The 15,073-nt window shown below is 43.4% G+C and overlaps 1 pseudogene; it reads left to right on the forward strand.

The window, feature by feature from the left end:
- The first annotated feature begins 281 nt into the window (after window positions 1-281).
- LOC100752053 lies at window positions 282-998 on the forward strand (annotated as a pseudogene).
- The last annotated feature ends 14,075 nt before the right edge of the window (window positions 999-15,073 follow it).

The raw sequence follows: 15,073 nt of genomic DNA on the forward strand, positions 1-15,073 counted from the left end.
TGTTTCAGTGGCCACACACAGCCATACAAGCATGGCCCAGACCTCTCCATAAACTAATATTCACTTTTGTAATATATTAACATAGTTAATACTCACATATTCATTCTTTAAAATGAAAATAACATTAGAGAAAAATAGGAAACATTCTTATTATTTTTTAAGGTTATAACAATAATTACATAATTTCCCCTTCCCTTTCTTCCCTCTAACCCCTCCTCTAACCCTCTTGATCTCTTTCAAATTCTTGCCCTCGGCTTTGCAGACGCCGCTGTCCCCTGTCGCCTCTTCCTGCAGCCATGGTCAACCCCACCGTGTTCTTCGACATCTCTGCCAATGGCGAGCCCTTGGGCTGCGTCTCCTTCGAGCTATTTGCAGACAAAGTTCCAAAGACAGCAGAAAACTTTTGAGCTCTGAGCACTGGAGAGAAAGGATTTGGATATAAGGGTTCCTCCTTTCACAGAATTATCCCAGGATTCATGTGTCAGGGTGATGACTTCACACGCCATAATGGCACTGGCGGCAGGTCCATTTACGGAGAGAAATTTGAGGATGAGAACTTCATCCTGAAGCATACAGGTCCTGGCATCTTGTCCATGGCAAATGCTGGACCAAACACAAATGGTTCCCAGTTTTTTATCTGCACCGCCAAGACTGAGTGGCTGGATGGCAAACATGTGGTCTTTGGGAAGGTGAAAGAAGGCATGAACATTGTGGAAGCCATAGAGCGTTTCGGGTCCAGGAATGGCAAGACCAGCAAGAAGATCACCATTTCCAACTGTGGGCAACTCTAATTCTTTTGACTTTCGGGCTTCTTACCTACCAGACCATTCCTTGTGTAGCTCAGGAGAGCATTCCCACTCCATCTGCTCAATGCCCTGTAATCTCTGCTCTCACTGAAATTCTTTGGGTTCCATATTTTCCTCATTCCCCTCCAAGTCTAGCTGGATGGCAGAGTTAAGTTTATGATTGTGAAATAAAAACTAAGTAAGAAAAAAAAATTCTTGCCCTCTTTTCTTTAATTGTTGATATATATATGCATATCTTAGTATATACAAATACAATCTGATCAGTCTGGTCTGTATAATGTTACTTGCATGGATATATTTTCAGGGATGACCATTTGGCATTGGATAAATACTTGGTGCATTCTTCCCTGGGGAAAACTATTTCTCCCACTTTCAGTATTCTTGAGTTGCCTGCAGTTCTTTGTCTAAGGTTGAGGCATCATGATACTCTGTCTTCCATGTTAGTGTGTCTATTGGTGACATCCTTGTCCAGGTCTTAATTAAGTAGCATGTTGGTGAGCCACCCCACACTGACGGTATCTGATCTCACCTGTTGATGGACATTTCAAATATGCTCTGCCCGTATTTATAAACAGCCATAGAGTTCTATGACCTGTCAGACTACAGATATTTCTTCATGGTTTTCACAGGGATTATACATATCTCAACTTCTTATAATGTAACTCTCACCCTCTGTGAGATCTTATAACTGAATGTGGGAGTTGGGAAAAAAATCTCGTAGCAGCAAAAGGTTGCTGAATGTTTAACACTGAAGCATCATTCAATATCAAATGTGGAATGAATCTGAAGTTTCAGGCCACCTTCACCCATGTTGCGTCTTAAACTTCATGGAAGTCTTGGTTCTGAACATACATGTGCACTTTGTACTGCACATGCCATGGTGCAAAAGTAGCACTGAAGTCCTCGGCTTCTGCCCAGGGTCACAGATGGCTTATTATGGATGCCTTCCACAGTCTTTGGCCACAAGCATCTGTGGCCTATTGTGTGTCCTGCTCTTGTTTCTTTAGCAGAGCCCGTGGGTAGTCTTTGAGAGAGATCAGAGTAAAGATAAACAGAGAGTGACTTGCAAGTGGCATCTCGGCACATTGGCGTGTTGTGAGTAAGGTGTGCAGGCAGAAAACCGGCTGCAGGACAGCTATCTTGTCTAGTCCAATACAGCAGCTGCAGTAGGAAAACACTGAAGCTGAGCTCAACAGAGGCCAGAGAACTTTTCCTACTGTTTTGAAAGTGGCTGTGTGTGTGTGTGTGTGTGTGTGTGTGTGTGTGTGTGTGTGTGTGTGTGTGTACATATGCATATATAAACCTTAGGCTGTCATCCAGAGCTTCTGTATCAATTCATCCTGTTCCTGAGCATGTTAGTTTGATGCTTCCATAAAGGAATGCGATGAGACCTTGAGGTTTTCTAGTTTGCAAAAGCAAACTGGCAGAGGCAACACACTAGAAATGCATTGGTGTGGACAACCTACTGGCATGATGTTCGTTGAGGGAGGTGCTAGAGATGAGATCCAGAAAGACCACAGAAAAGGTGTGGCTTCTGAGCACACAGAAAAAGAAGGAAGAAGCCAGGAGAGAAATGGGGAAGGAATAAGAGCTTGGAGTAGAAAATCTGTTTTGTCTTGGGTCCTGTTGAAAGGGAGGCAGAGAACATGGAGCAGAGTCAGAACAAGCAGTTTACCCCCTATTCTGATGAGGGTAGGAACTTAAGAAGGGTATGAGGAGGAGACTTGTCACTTTCTTTGAAAGGTTGCTGTTGTAATGAAGCCTAGAGCTGGAGCAAATATACCAAGGAAGGAACTATGTAGATACCCGGGCAAGCGAGATAGCCAGAGTGTTGGAATCAGGAGCAGCATTTGGCAAGAATTAGGAGGCTGAGATTTAATAGAAGAGATTGGCAGGTGCCTGAGGGCTTTCAGAAGAGAGCCCAGGGAAGGCCTGACTGAATAAACCAAGTCTTGCCCCAAGAAAGGGAAATGCTCTGGCTTCACCAGCTTCCTCCTTCCCAGGAAAGGAGATATGTTGTTTTTCTCTAGGCTTAGCTGAGACAATATCTTTGAGGCCGATACTTTTCAAATGGGAACCATAGAGAAAAACCAGGAAACTGGGGCACAAGGGAGGAATGTGACCAAGAACTTGCTCCCTGTAGTGCAGTGAGTCAGTTCCCTCTGACACTGAAGTGTCAGCATTTTTAGTGTGTCTCAGAATAGAGAATTCCAGAGTCAAGCTCATCTGCCCAGTGTCCTGACCCCGCTGGTTCACAGTGTGAGGATGTGTAGGCCGCTGCTCTTCTCTGAACCTGTGTTCTCATCTGTCCCACAGAGGTGACAATAGTCCTGAAACACTGGTTAGGACGAGCTGCACAAAGTCCTCTGCAGGACTCCTGTTCATTTTAAGTGTTCCCTACCGACATTTCTAATGATATTAGGATAATTGTGATAGCTCTACTCTTCTTTTTCCTTTTCCATTTTTATTGATTCTTTGGGAATTTCACACAATGCACCCCAATCCCACTCATCTCCTAGTCCCTCCATATCCACCATTCACTATGGTAGCTACACCCCCCACCCCCGCATGCACCAAGGAAAGCTAAAAAGGAACAAATATAAGATAAAAAACAAAAATTAAAGTAAGAAAAACACCTCTTCTCTTCGTCTTTCCCACCTCCCAATCCCCTCTTCATTCATATTAGTGGCATTGGGAGCTACTGTGTATCATTTAGTATACACTTTTGTCCAAACAGCTTTACTTGCAAATCTTCATTGTATGATGAGTTGTTGGTCAGGTTCAAGGCCTCTGGCTTTGGCACACCATCAATACTGGACCCCTGGAGATCCTGCAGCTATGGTTCCACAGGACCAGTTCCTTCACACCCTCTAACAGATCATAAATGGAGTAGATGTTGGGGTGTGCCAACTCCAAGTCCTGGATGTGTACCTGGGTGGTAGCTGAGTTGGTTAGTCCAGGCTGCTAAGACCACTCCTCTCAGGTGAGGGTGGAGCCAGTTCCCCCAGGCCCATGGTGAGGGATAGGTTGAGCTTTCCCAAGTATGGACGGGCTAGCTCTCCTGTTAGGGGTGGGGTCAGCTTTCCTGTGCAGGGGTCTTTACGGTCCATTATCCCAGGGCTGGGGGAGGATCAGGGTCAGCTCTCCTGTGTGTGTGTCGGGGGAGCCTGTCACTCTGGGCCAGTGAGGGGTGGTGGCCGGCTCAGCAAGGCCCTTGTACTTCAAGAGTTTTGCATGGGCCCCTGTGGTAACACGGGCACCAGATATCTACACAGATCCAAGATGCTGCAAGACTACAGACCCAGAGGTGGTCATTGGCAGAAGCTTGGAACTGAATGTCACCATGGCCCCAGGTGGCAGCACAGGCCTCTCAAATCTGGATGGGCTCAGCAGCAGTGTGGTCCCTGAGTTCCAACATGGCACTGAGTGACAGTTCAAATCCCAGGCAGTAGATCTTCCAGATGGCAACAGGAGCCATGGACCTGACCACAGACTCTGGATGTGCCAGGGCCACAGACCTGGAAATGGCACCAAGCCACAGCTTAGGTCCTGGCATCAGTATGGCCCTGGGTGGCAGTGCTGGCCACCCGGATTGAGGACACCAACATGGCCTCAGGTGTTAGCTGGGGCATCTGCATTGTCTTTGGTGGTAAATGGTATAGTGTCCCACAACCAGGAGACTTCAACAGCTGGGTCCCGTCCAGCTTATACATCTGGTCCTTGTTTGGAAGCATGTGGATTAAGAAATGGCAGGTAGAAAAATTATAGATGCTAAAGAAAAGGCAGAGACACAAGATAGAATCAGGAGGGCTTCCCAGTGAAAAGCCCCAAGTTTATCATACACCGCCTTTATATATCCCAAGTCAAAAGTGGGGGAAGGCAAAGAGACTTTCTTACCAAGATACAAGGAATAAGCAAGTGTAATTACCTTCTCCATACTCAATACATCAAGTAACCACACCTTAAACCAAGTATCCTGTTGTCAAGGTAAGATAGCCATTAGTTTTGCCACACCTCAGGCCAAACATTCTGTTGTTTAACCTTGAGAGAGCAAGAGTGGGTTTGAACTCTCTGACCTTAAGTCAAGATGAAGCAGAGCCATCTCTGTGGGCCCCGACAAACTGGAACCTCAGACATTGATGCAGGCCCTGGCTACAGTGGGGCCACAGACACAGACATGGCGCTAGGCAGCAATTCAGGCCCTGACAACATGATGGCCATGGGTGGCAGCGCAAACCAATGAGGTTGTCATGGTCCTGGAAGTGACATGTCCTTCAGAATCCAAAATGGCCTCAGATGGTGGCCCCGAGGCAGGGGTCTTTGGTGGCAATGTGGACCATGAATATCACCATAGAGCCAGGTTGCAGAAGAACCATAGGTTCAAACATGGTTTTGACATCCCTAGCCTGGATGTCACCTGGCCCCATGTGGCTACACAGGCCATTCAGATTTGCAGTGCACCAGCTGCAAGGTGGGTGGCCCTCGGACAGCAGCATGATCTTGGGCATCTGCCTGGCCTTCAATAGTACTAAGAGCCATGGATGTTACCATGGATGTAGTAACATGGATGTTACTACAGCAGGGTCACAGACCCAGACATGGCCCCAGGCTACAGCTCAACCCAGGAGGCATCATTGTCCAGGGTTGCTGTGCTGGACACTCAGATCTGCATGGCCATGGCAGCTGCATGACCTTCAGACATGGACATGACCTCAGGTTTCAATTCAGACCCTGAGTTTCTACACTGCCTTCCATGATAGCAGGAACCATGAGTATGGACACAGTTTCCTGCCACGGTAGGGCCATGAACCCCAGACATGGCCCTTGGCTGCAGCCCAGGTCCAGATGTCTCCATGGCTCCAGGTGGTAGGTATCTCTACTGTTGAACAAGGGATCCTGTACTTAGTTTGCGACACCTTCAGAGCCCCAGACTCTAGTCCTGTGTTCAAGAATGTCAGGTAGGTCCCTTTTTCCTGTTTTCTCCATCTTAGTCCTAAAGTTCACCTGTACCCAGGCTCTGAGGGGTGTCCTCATCAAAATGCAATGCCAGGGATGAAAGGGAAGGACAGTAACAGGGAGAATGGAGAGAACTGGCACTCATGCTTCATAGACAGATGACAATGTCCTTAAGGTTGGCTTGGAGTTACATGTGCCACAGTGACAGGAACTTTGATTGTAAGCTGCTGACCTCAGGGCATGGGAGGAGAGTGTCTCTAGGGTCCCCATCCCCCTGCCAGGAGTGGGGCAGGAAAGAGGCTGCTGCTCTGAAGGCTCTGTCACAAAGCACCCGGTGGTAGGTTACTGGTTACCACCTAAGCCAAGCCCTTGATCTGCATGTTTGAGGAAACCCTTTGTTCCTTTCAAATCTCTATTCTCTCAGCTGGCTGGTACAGTGACTGGAACAGTCAGGGTGCTTTTTTTTCTTTCTTTCTTTCTTCCTTTTCTCTTTGGATTTTTAAAAATAACTGGCTTGTAAGTTCAGACAGAATTGGGTTCCAGGCTTGGTCCAGGGCCAGGAACTTCTGCATCTTTTTAACCCCCTCAAAGGCCTCGTAAAGAGGGAGAACCTGAAGACTAATGGGGCAGGGGAGGACATACAGAGGTGGCCTGTAGCTCAGAGTCTCATATAGTGAGTTGGACAGCATGGTGAACAGGGTGTACACACCCTATGATAATAGGGAAGGGTTTGACAGACACAGGTGGTGAATGAATTTGCCATCTACAATAAATTAGGAAAAGTAGTTTGTTTCGTATACTGGCAAGAGGGCAGCAGTCTGAGGCACAGTTAGAGTCCTGCCTATAACATACTGTTGGAAGGCAATGTCTCCATTTAGAGAAGCACTTTGGGTTAGGATGAATGTCTTGTGTGCAATTTCCTAGAATGTACTTCATGACATGAAAAAGGAATGTAGCTCAGATTGGCTGACGTACAGTCTAGGAGGTTAACATGAGTCGCCACACACATAATTTCCAGTTTTGTGATCTCTGGCGTGCAAATAAGGTCTATGCAAATTGTGGTCATGCAAACATGGGCAGTCCTGGCTGGTTAAGGTTCCATCCTGGCCAAAAGTTTTGATCATAGGGCATTTGGCTCTGCGGTATGCAACATTTCAAGACTAGCGGTTAGGCATTCCTGGAACATGCTTGTGACGATTCCTTAATTGGGACTAGGCTCCATTTTCTGGTCTCCAATCAATGGCCTTCCATCCACAAAAGACACGGAAAGAACGGCGGGGATTCCTATGCTGTCTGATCTCCAAGTACTCCATCTCTTTTTGGAGCTCAATTTTCTTTGATATAAAGCCAGAGGCCCCGGGAGAGATGGCTGTTTTGTGGGTTCACGCCTGACATTGTTCATCACTTTCCAAGTGCACTTTGGATTCTCAGGTCTCTGAGAATGCTTTTCAACACAGTGCTTCAGTTATCTACTACCAACTGTATTTGGCCTTCAATGAGACCCTTTTTCCCATCCCAAGACAAGTTATCTATCTCCAAGGGACAAACGGGATATGCAGTAAACATCTTTTGAGTGAATGGGCTATTGTTTTTAGCTCTTATTACATGCCAGGGCTGTTTTAAAAATTGTCTTAACAGTGAAAAACAAAAGTTCTTGACCTTAATTAATATAATGTATATGGGAGATGGGCTGCAAACAAATAAGGAACAAAAATACATTGAATGCTAGGTCATGAGCAGTTCTAACAAGTGAAAAAACAAAGCAAAAGAAAGTATCATTGGCCAAGGCACGTTGCAGGTAAGAAGTCAGGAAAGCCCTCTAAGGCAGGAAATATGGGAAGCAGAAGTCAACAAATTGACAGTCTCCTGGGAGCCCTCTAGATTTTTGGTCTAACTTGGTCTGACTGTAAGATTTCAATCTTTTTTTTTTCTATTGGCATAATTGATTTTTTATTAATTTATTTTTTACATCCAATCCCAGTTCCCCCTCCCTCCTTTCCTCCCACTTCCTCCACTGCCCCCTCCTCCCATCTGCTCCACAGAGAGGGTCAGGCCTCCCATAGGAAGTCTACAAAGTCTGTCTCATCATGTCGTTGAGGCAGGACCAAGGCACCTCTCCACCCCCACACCCCATGTCTAGGCTGGGCAAGGTATCTCTCCATGTAAAAATGGGCTCCACTAAGTCAGTTTGTACATTGGTGTTAGATCTTGGATCCACTGCCAGTGGCCTCATTGTCCCAGTCACACCATTGTCATCTATATTAAGTTTGGTCTTATGCAGGTTCCCCATTTGTCAGACGTGAGTCAGTGATCTCTCACTAGCTCGGGTCAGCTGATGCTGTGGGTTTCCCATCATGGTCTCGACTCCTTTGTTCATGTATCGCTCTTCCCTCACTTCAGTTTATATTCCAGGAGCTTGACCCATTGGTTAGTTGTGGATTTCTACAGCTGCTTCATCTGTTTCTGGAAGAGGGTTCAAGCTTCTCTAGGGTTATGGATTGTAGACTGGGTAAGATTTCAGTCTTTTAAGAAAAGACCTAGAGTTCTAGGAAAGACTAGTTACTCTTCTATTGCTGTTACAAAGTGCCATGACAAATCAACTTAGAAAATAAAATTTAATTGGGAGATCAGAGTTCCAGAAGACTGGAGTCCATGACCACCATGGTGGGAGCATGGCACATGGGACAGAAGCTAAAAGCTCACATCTGATCTGTAAGAACAAGGCAGTGGTGTGGCGGGAGAGAAAGAGAGAGAAACTGGGAATGGTTTGGGCTTTTGAACCTCAACTTCCACCCCTAGTAACAAACCTTTTCCAACAAGACTACATCTTCTAATCCTTCCCAGACAGTTTCAACAACTGGGGACCAAGCATTCAAATATATGAGTTTATGAAGACCACTCTCATTCAAGCCACGAGACCTAGGAATCTAAGAATCTGTAACAAAATTATGGATTTCCACTGCTCCCATATTGAATGACTGTGGTTACACTGTTCTTTGTAACCCTGAGATCCTAAGATTGACTGGAGCGCTGGTGCTTAAATACACCAGGAAACACTGTCTACCCTCTTCCCCTTACTCCTAGGAAATAGGTTCTGAAAATCCAGTTTATTTTGTTTTCTATTTAAAAATAGATTAAAGAAAAAAAAAACAGTCAAAAACATCCATTCTGTTCTAAGAGTCACAGTAAACTTTAGGCAGCACAGGCGTTCTTGTGTTCACAGATAAGCTCCTGGGGAGCCCAGAATGTCGGCACACAGGGTTGTTCCTTCAAGGGAAGGAATGCTATACCTGTTACTCACCCAAAAAGCTGGGAGCGAATGTGAATTCTCTCCCACTGTCCTTTGTGTTATATTTGTGACCACACCCTTTCCCAGACCCTTATCATAAATTTGTTTTGTTGTTGGTTTTTGTTTTTTTGTGGTTTTTTTCAATCTATAGAACCTCTCTTAATGGAAGGTGTCACATGTACTTCACAAAGAGTTTCAATGTAGTCACATCTGATCTTTATTTAGCTTACTTTATTCCTAAAGAAGATCTATGTATGCTTTATTGTGAACGCTGGATTGAGTTAATTATCACCAAGAACATTTCACCAAACTGTGATGTGTTTAAATATGCTTAAAATAAACCACTTGGGGTCAGACTCCCAAGGTTTGAAACAGCCTTGGCTACTTAGCTGTGTTAAACAGAACCGCCTTTTTGCCTCCCACGGATCATCACTCTGATGGACTTGGAGGTTGCAGAGACCCCACAACTTGGAGACGGTAAGAAAATTCTTCTTTAAATAGAAGCTTCGGATAGGAACTCAGTACTCTCAACCAGGAGCCCCAACTGTAAGAGTGAAATAACATGGCTTCTTCTCAGTCCTCCAAACAAAGCATTTTATACAATTATTGAGGTGTCTTTTAGCAAACTCTTCAGAGACTTCATTCAAGTGACTGTAAAACCCTTGGTTTCCTGAACAAGGAACCATAGATGGTGCCAACTGGAGAGGCATAGGAGCTAATGTGACAAGAGCCACGAAAAGGGGAACAAAATCCCTGTCAAATTATGTTTGCAGTCTCGACTGTGGTGATGTACTCTCTGGATCTTCTCCAAGAGGACTGTAAAGAGGAAGATCCTATGGACCCATCTCGGCAGGCGGCTACTATGCCTACATTTAATGAGAGTGATTTAGATACGTATGTTGCCTTCCCTTTTCAAACACCTCAATTTTATAACCATGTACAACAAATATTTGTTCTCATCAATCTGATTCAGAAATTCCATCTCTGCTGCCTCATTTCCAGAGTCTGCTTATAGAAGATGAGGGACATAATGAACAGGAAAATGATTGGATCGAACCTCTCACCATGCCAGCTCTTACAATGCCTGTGATTTTAAATCCTCAAGACCCAAATGTGTATCAACATTACCAATTTACTTTTGAAAATCTGTTGCTGCCAATGGCATGCACGTTCTATTTACTGATACTATATGGGAAAACTTAAGCAGGGATATTGTTCCTCCTTGGGATAATAAGCAAGTATGTGAAACTGCCCAGGACAATACTTGATGTGGAAAGCAAAATAGTATGATGAATGTGATGAACAGGCAGAAAGAAACCGTAGCAACAATGTCCCTATGAATTTCACACCCTTTGGGGAGAGGGACACTACAGTGATGCTCTACTACAGATGAATGGTTTGGCCCAATGGTTTGTTTTTGTTTGTTTGATTTTTTGAGACAGGGTTTCTCTGTGTAACAGTCCTGGCTGTCCTGGAACTCGCTCTATAGACCAGGTTGGCCTCAAACTCACTGAGATCTACCTGTTTCTGCCTCCCAAGTGCTGGTACTAAAGATGTGAGCCACCAACACCCAGCCTGGCCCAGTGTTTTGACCAAGTACACCTGTGCACTGCAAGCCCAGAGCACTGCGCCTGATATGAGAAACTAGACTCTCTGGCCACTAAAATGGAAGGCCAGTGAGCATTGGTCTGAGTTTCCTATTCAAGTTAAGAGGCTGTACATCAGAAAGTAACTCATGGGCAAGGTAACTCATCAGGCAGTTCAAGTTTGCTAGGGCCACCACAGAGTGGAGAGCTGCCACAGCACTAGTAAAACAAGGTGATTTTTCTAACTAGGTAACAGTCACTCAAGATGTTGGCAGCCATCTCATGTGGCACTGGTCTCTGCTGCAACTACCTAAAATACTTTTCAAAAGGGACCTTCCTTTGAATGCAGAAATAAAGGATACTGAAAGAATTAGTGCAAAAAATATCTAGTAATCCACCCCTTGCCTTTGTCCATGACGTCAAAGAGAAAAACACTGGGCTAAGGAATGTCAATCCAAATTTGACAAGGATGGTAAGCCTTTAAACTCCCAAGGGGGCAACCCCCAGCCCCAGAGTCAATGGCAAAATTGACCCAGACTATCAAAAATGAACCAGACTCAAAAGCAATATCCAGTCATTCAGTGCAATGGGACTAAATCCTGTAGCTTTAAGGACAAGATCTTCATCTGAGGATGAACCTCATATGTTGGCCTTATTCTGTTAAAAGCATTCTAGATACTGGGGAAGATTGTTAAGTGACTATCAAGAACAGGGCCAATATCTAGAGGCCCACCTTTACAAGGTGTTGGGGTAAGAGGTTTCTTAAAAAAGTACTAATATCTTAAATTGGACCCATGAAGATTCCTCCTCTGGTACTGTTCAGGCTTTTATTGTCTCCAGACTCTCATATAATCTATGGGGAAGAGATATAGTGTAACAAATGCAAGCAGTGCTTACCATTGCTACAATGAATCATCTGATAATTATAATACAAGAAAGTATAATCCCCCTAATTGGGGCCATTGATCAAAGGCCTTCCATACAGCCTTTAGAAATACAATGGGTCTCTGATGACCCAGTATGGATTTATCAATGGCCCCTTCGTGGGGAAAACTTAAAACAGGCCCAACCTCTAGTGCAGGAACAATTACAGCTAGGACACAGAACCTTTAATCAGTCTCCGGAATTCCCCTGTTTTTGTAATTCATAAAAAGGCAAATTAATAAATTTCCACCATTACATGATCTCAGGGACATAGATGCTACTATGAGAACCATGGTGTCCTTCTGGCAAGGGCTCCCAGCTCCTACTATGATTCCTCAAGGACATTCAGGGTTATTCTTGATTCAGAAGATAGCCTTATCTCTATTCCTTTACATCCTCATTGTAAGGAAGATTTTGCATTCTCTCTTCCCACTTTAAAGTCAGCAGCCAATCAGTGGAAAGTTTTATCAAAAGGGACTTCAAAAAATATAGTCACATTATGTGACTTAAGCTGGCGCTGATTGAATTTCCCAAGTTCTTGGTCATTCATTGGTTTAGTATGTCCTTATCTGCCTGTCACTACTAAAGATATGGCTGTGTTGTTTATGTTACTTTCTAGAGACTTTCAGGTAAACTTTATAAGAAATATAGCAAGTTATTAGTTTATTAAATAATGTTGCTGCTAAAGTGGTAGCTCGTAGAATTATTCCCTTTCTTCCTTATCAATGACTTGTCCTTCCCTCCTCCTCATCACCTAAGGGAATTATATGCCAACAAGGTAACGGTATTATAGAAATTTATGCATGTCATTATTATCTGTAACTTCTTGTTTACAAAAAATTATAGACTTGATAATGGTGGGAAGGACACTACTTAAACAACTTACTGGTAAAGAACCTGCAGAAATCACTATGCCACTAAAAAAAATGTAGGTTGATTATTTGTTTCACACTGATACTGATTGGCAGATAATATTATCATGTTCCCTGGGATCTACAGCTAGTGATTATCCCAAAGATCCCTTTCAAGGTATTTTTCAAGATACCCCATGAGTATTGCCTAAAATTACAGCTAAAAAGTCTTACAGAGATCTCATTTAATGCTTTTACAGATGGCTCTTATGTTTTATAAACAAATTCTATATCCTCCACAAAAAAGACTGTACCCTCCCTAGTTGTCTGAACTCACTGAAATCAATCAGCTTTTATTAGATGTTTCTCAGCCATTGGATATTGTAACTGACTCTGTGTATTGTACTCAACCTGTTTCTCTTTTAGAAACCGCAAGACTTAAACCCAAGCCCACTACTAATGTTATTTCATAATTATTTCTCTCCCTTCAGATGTCTATATGACAACAAGCTCAACCTTTTCCATAATTCATATTCCTGCTCATTCTAATTCTCCAGGACAGTTAGCATCCACTAATGCTCAAGATGATGCATTGGCTGCCTCCTTGCCTCTAGTACCTGCTGTACAGGCCACTCAAAAATCTCAAGAACTTCTTCATCAAAATGAAAAATCATTACAAGTACAATTCTCTTTGCCTCATGAACAAGCACAACGTATCATTTGTGCCTGTCCTTTTTCTTCTTTCACCCCACTGCCCTCTGCTGGTGTAATTAATCCTCAAGGATTAAAATCCAATGCCATTTGGCAAACAGATATCTCAGAATTTAAAATATGTTCATGTAACAGCTGATAACTTTTCTAATATGATTGTTGCTTATGCTCACAAGGATGAAAACATCTTGGATGCCTTCAATCATTTATTATACACTGTTTCCTTTCTAGGACTCTCATTACAACTAAAAACTGATAAGGGTCCCGCTTATACTTGCAAGTGCTTTAAGGAATTTTGCAATATATGGATTATTAATCATGTTACTGAAATCCCTCACAACCCACAGGGTCAAGCTATCATGGAATTGCACCAGCTAATACTTAAATGGCAAATTTTAAAAAGGGAGGGTTATGCACCCACCTAAATCCCTACATACTATGCTACATTTAGCCATGTTTAAAGTTTTTTCACTTTGAAGGATAATGCTTCTTTTGTTGCCCCAAAACATTTTACCCTAAAGGAGACACAGTCTAAAGTATGTGTTAAATATCTAGAAACTAACCAATGGAAATGACCAATTCTTCTAACATCAGGGTGAATATGGTGAATGAGGTCACAGATGGCTCCAAGTCCAGTACCCCTGACCAGGAAGGATAGCACTGACTTGGGGAGACATTAAGACTTTAACTCATTGTCAGGACCTTGGGAAGACAATAAGAACATAACACTATGAGCCCAAAATGATGCTGTTATACTTACTAACTATATTACATGTGAATTTTCAGCTTGTCAATATAGAATCCAAATGTCAGTGGGGAGAAAACACATGCCCGAATAGAAGACAATATGATGTTGTATTGCCACACTGAGGATTGTTTTTATGCCTTTTTTATTACCAGTAGCAGGCATGATTACCAGAATGCAAAGAGAGATTTCAAAAATGCTCTGTATGATTAGATTTTTTTTCTTTGAGATGGGGTTTCTCTGTGTAGCTTTGTAGACCAGGCTGGCCTTGAACTCACAGAGATCCACCTGCCTCTGCCTCCTGAGTGCTGGGATTAAAGATGTGTGCCACCACTGCCTGGCCTCTGTGAGACTAGGAAAGCTACACACATTACAGCAAACATGTTAGCAGAAATTAACCAAGAAATGGGTGAGTTGAGGAACCACAGTTTTACAAACTAGAGTTTGTTGTGGGATATTTGTACATTGTGAAGAAGTATTGCTGTGATTGGTGTAATAAAAAAGCTGAATGGCCAATAGCTAGGCAGGAGTTTCCAGGGAGAGAAAGGAAGAGGAGGAGGAATCTACGTGTATAGGAGATGCCAGGAGACACAGAAAGGAAACAGGAGGTACAAGATGGAAGAGAAGTAACACCACATGATAGGCTATAGATTAATATAAATGCATTAATTTAAGATATCAGAGCTAGTTAGGAACAAGCCTAAGCTATAGGCTGAGCTTTCATAATTAATAAGAACTCTCCATGTCGTCGTTTGGGAGCTGACTGGAGGGACAGAAAAAGACTCAGATCAAGAACTACTGCTATATATTACTTATTGCTCAAGCATAATCTTGACTGTTAGCAATTTCCTGGCATGTGTTGCTTTAATGTTGCAGATTTTTCTCATACTATCGATAATCAAATTAATGATCTGCGTAAAGAGATTAAAATCTCTCAAGTGACCTTTGAATGGCCATCATGGTTAAGATGACTCTCCTCTTTCCCTGGTCCTCTGCTAGCTAGTCTTGCAAGTCTGTTATGCTCTCCTAGTTAGACTAGTCATGCAAGTAACTTATATAACCTTAGCCTCTTCTATACCCGCCATTTTCTCTTTAAAAGTGAAAAGGGGGAGATGTAGGTGGCATGGACATCCTTATGTTCACATATGAGCATTAGAGAAACCTGTAATGCTGGCATACAGTGTTGTTCCTTAAAAGGAAGTAAT

Source organism: Cricetulus griseus, chromosome 6 (genome assembly GCF_003668045.3).
Source record: "Cricetulus griseus strain 17A/GY chromosome 6, alternate assembly CriGri-PICRH-1.0, whole genome shotgun sequence".
Classification (NCBI taxonomy): domain Eukaryota; kingdom Metazoa; phylum Chordata; class Mammalia; order Rodentia; family Cricetidae; genus Cricetulus; species Cricetulus griseus.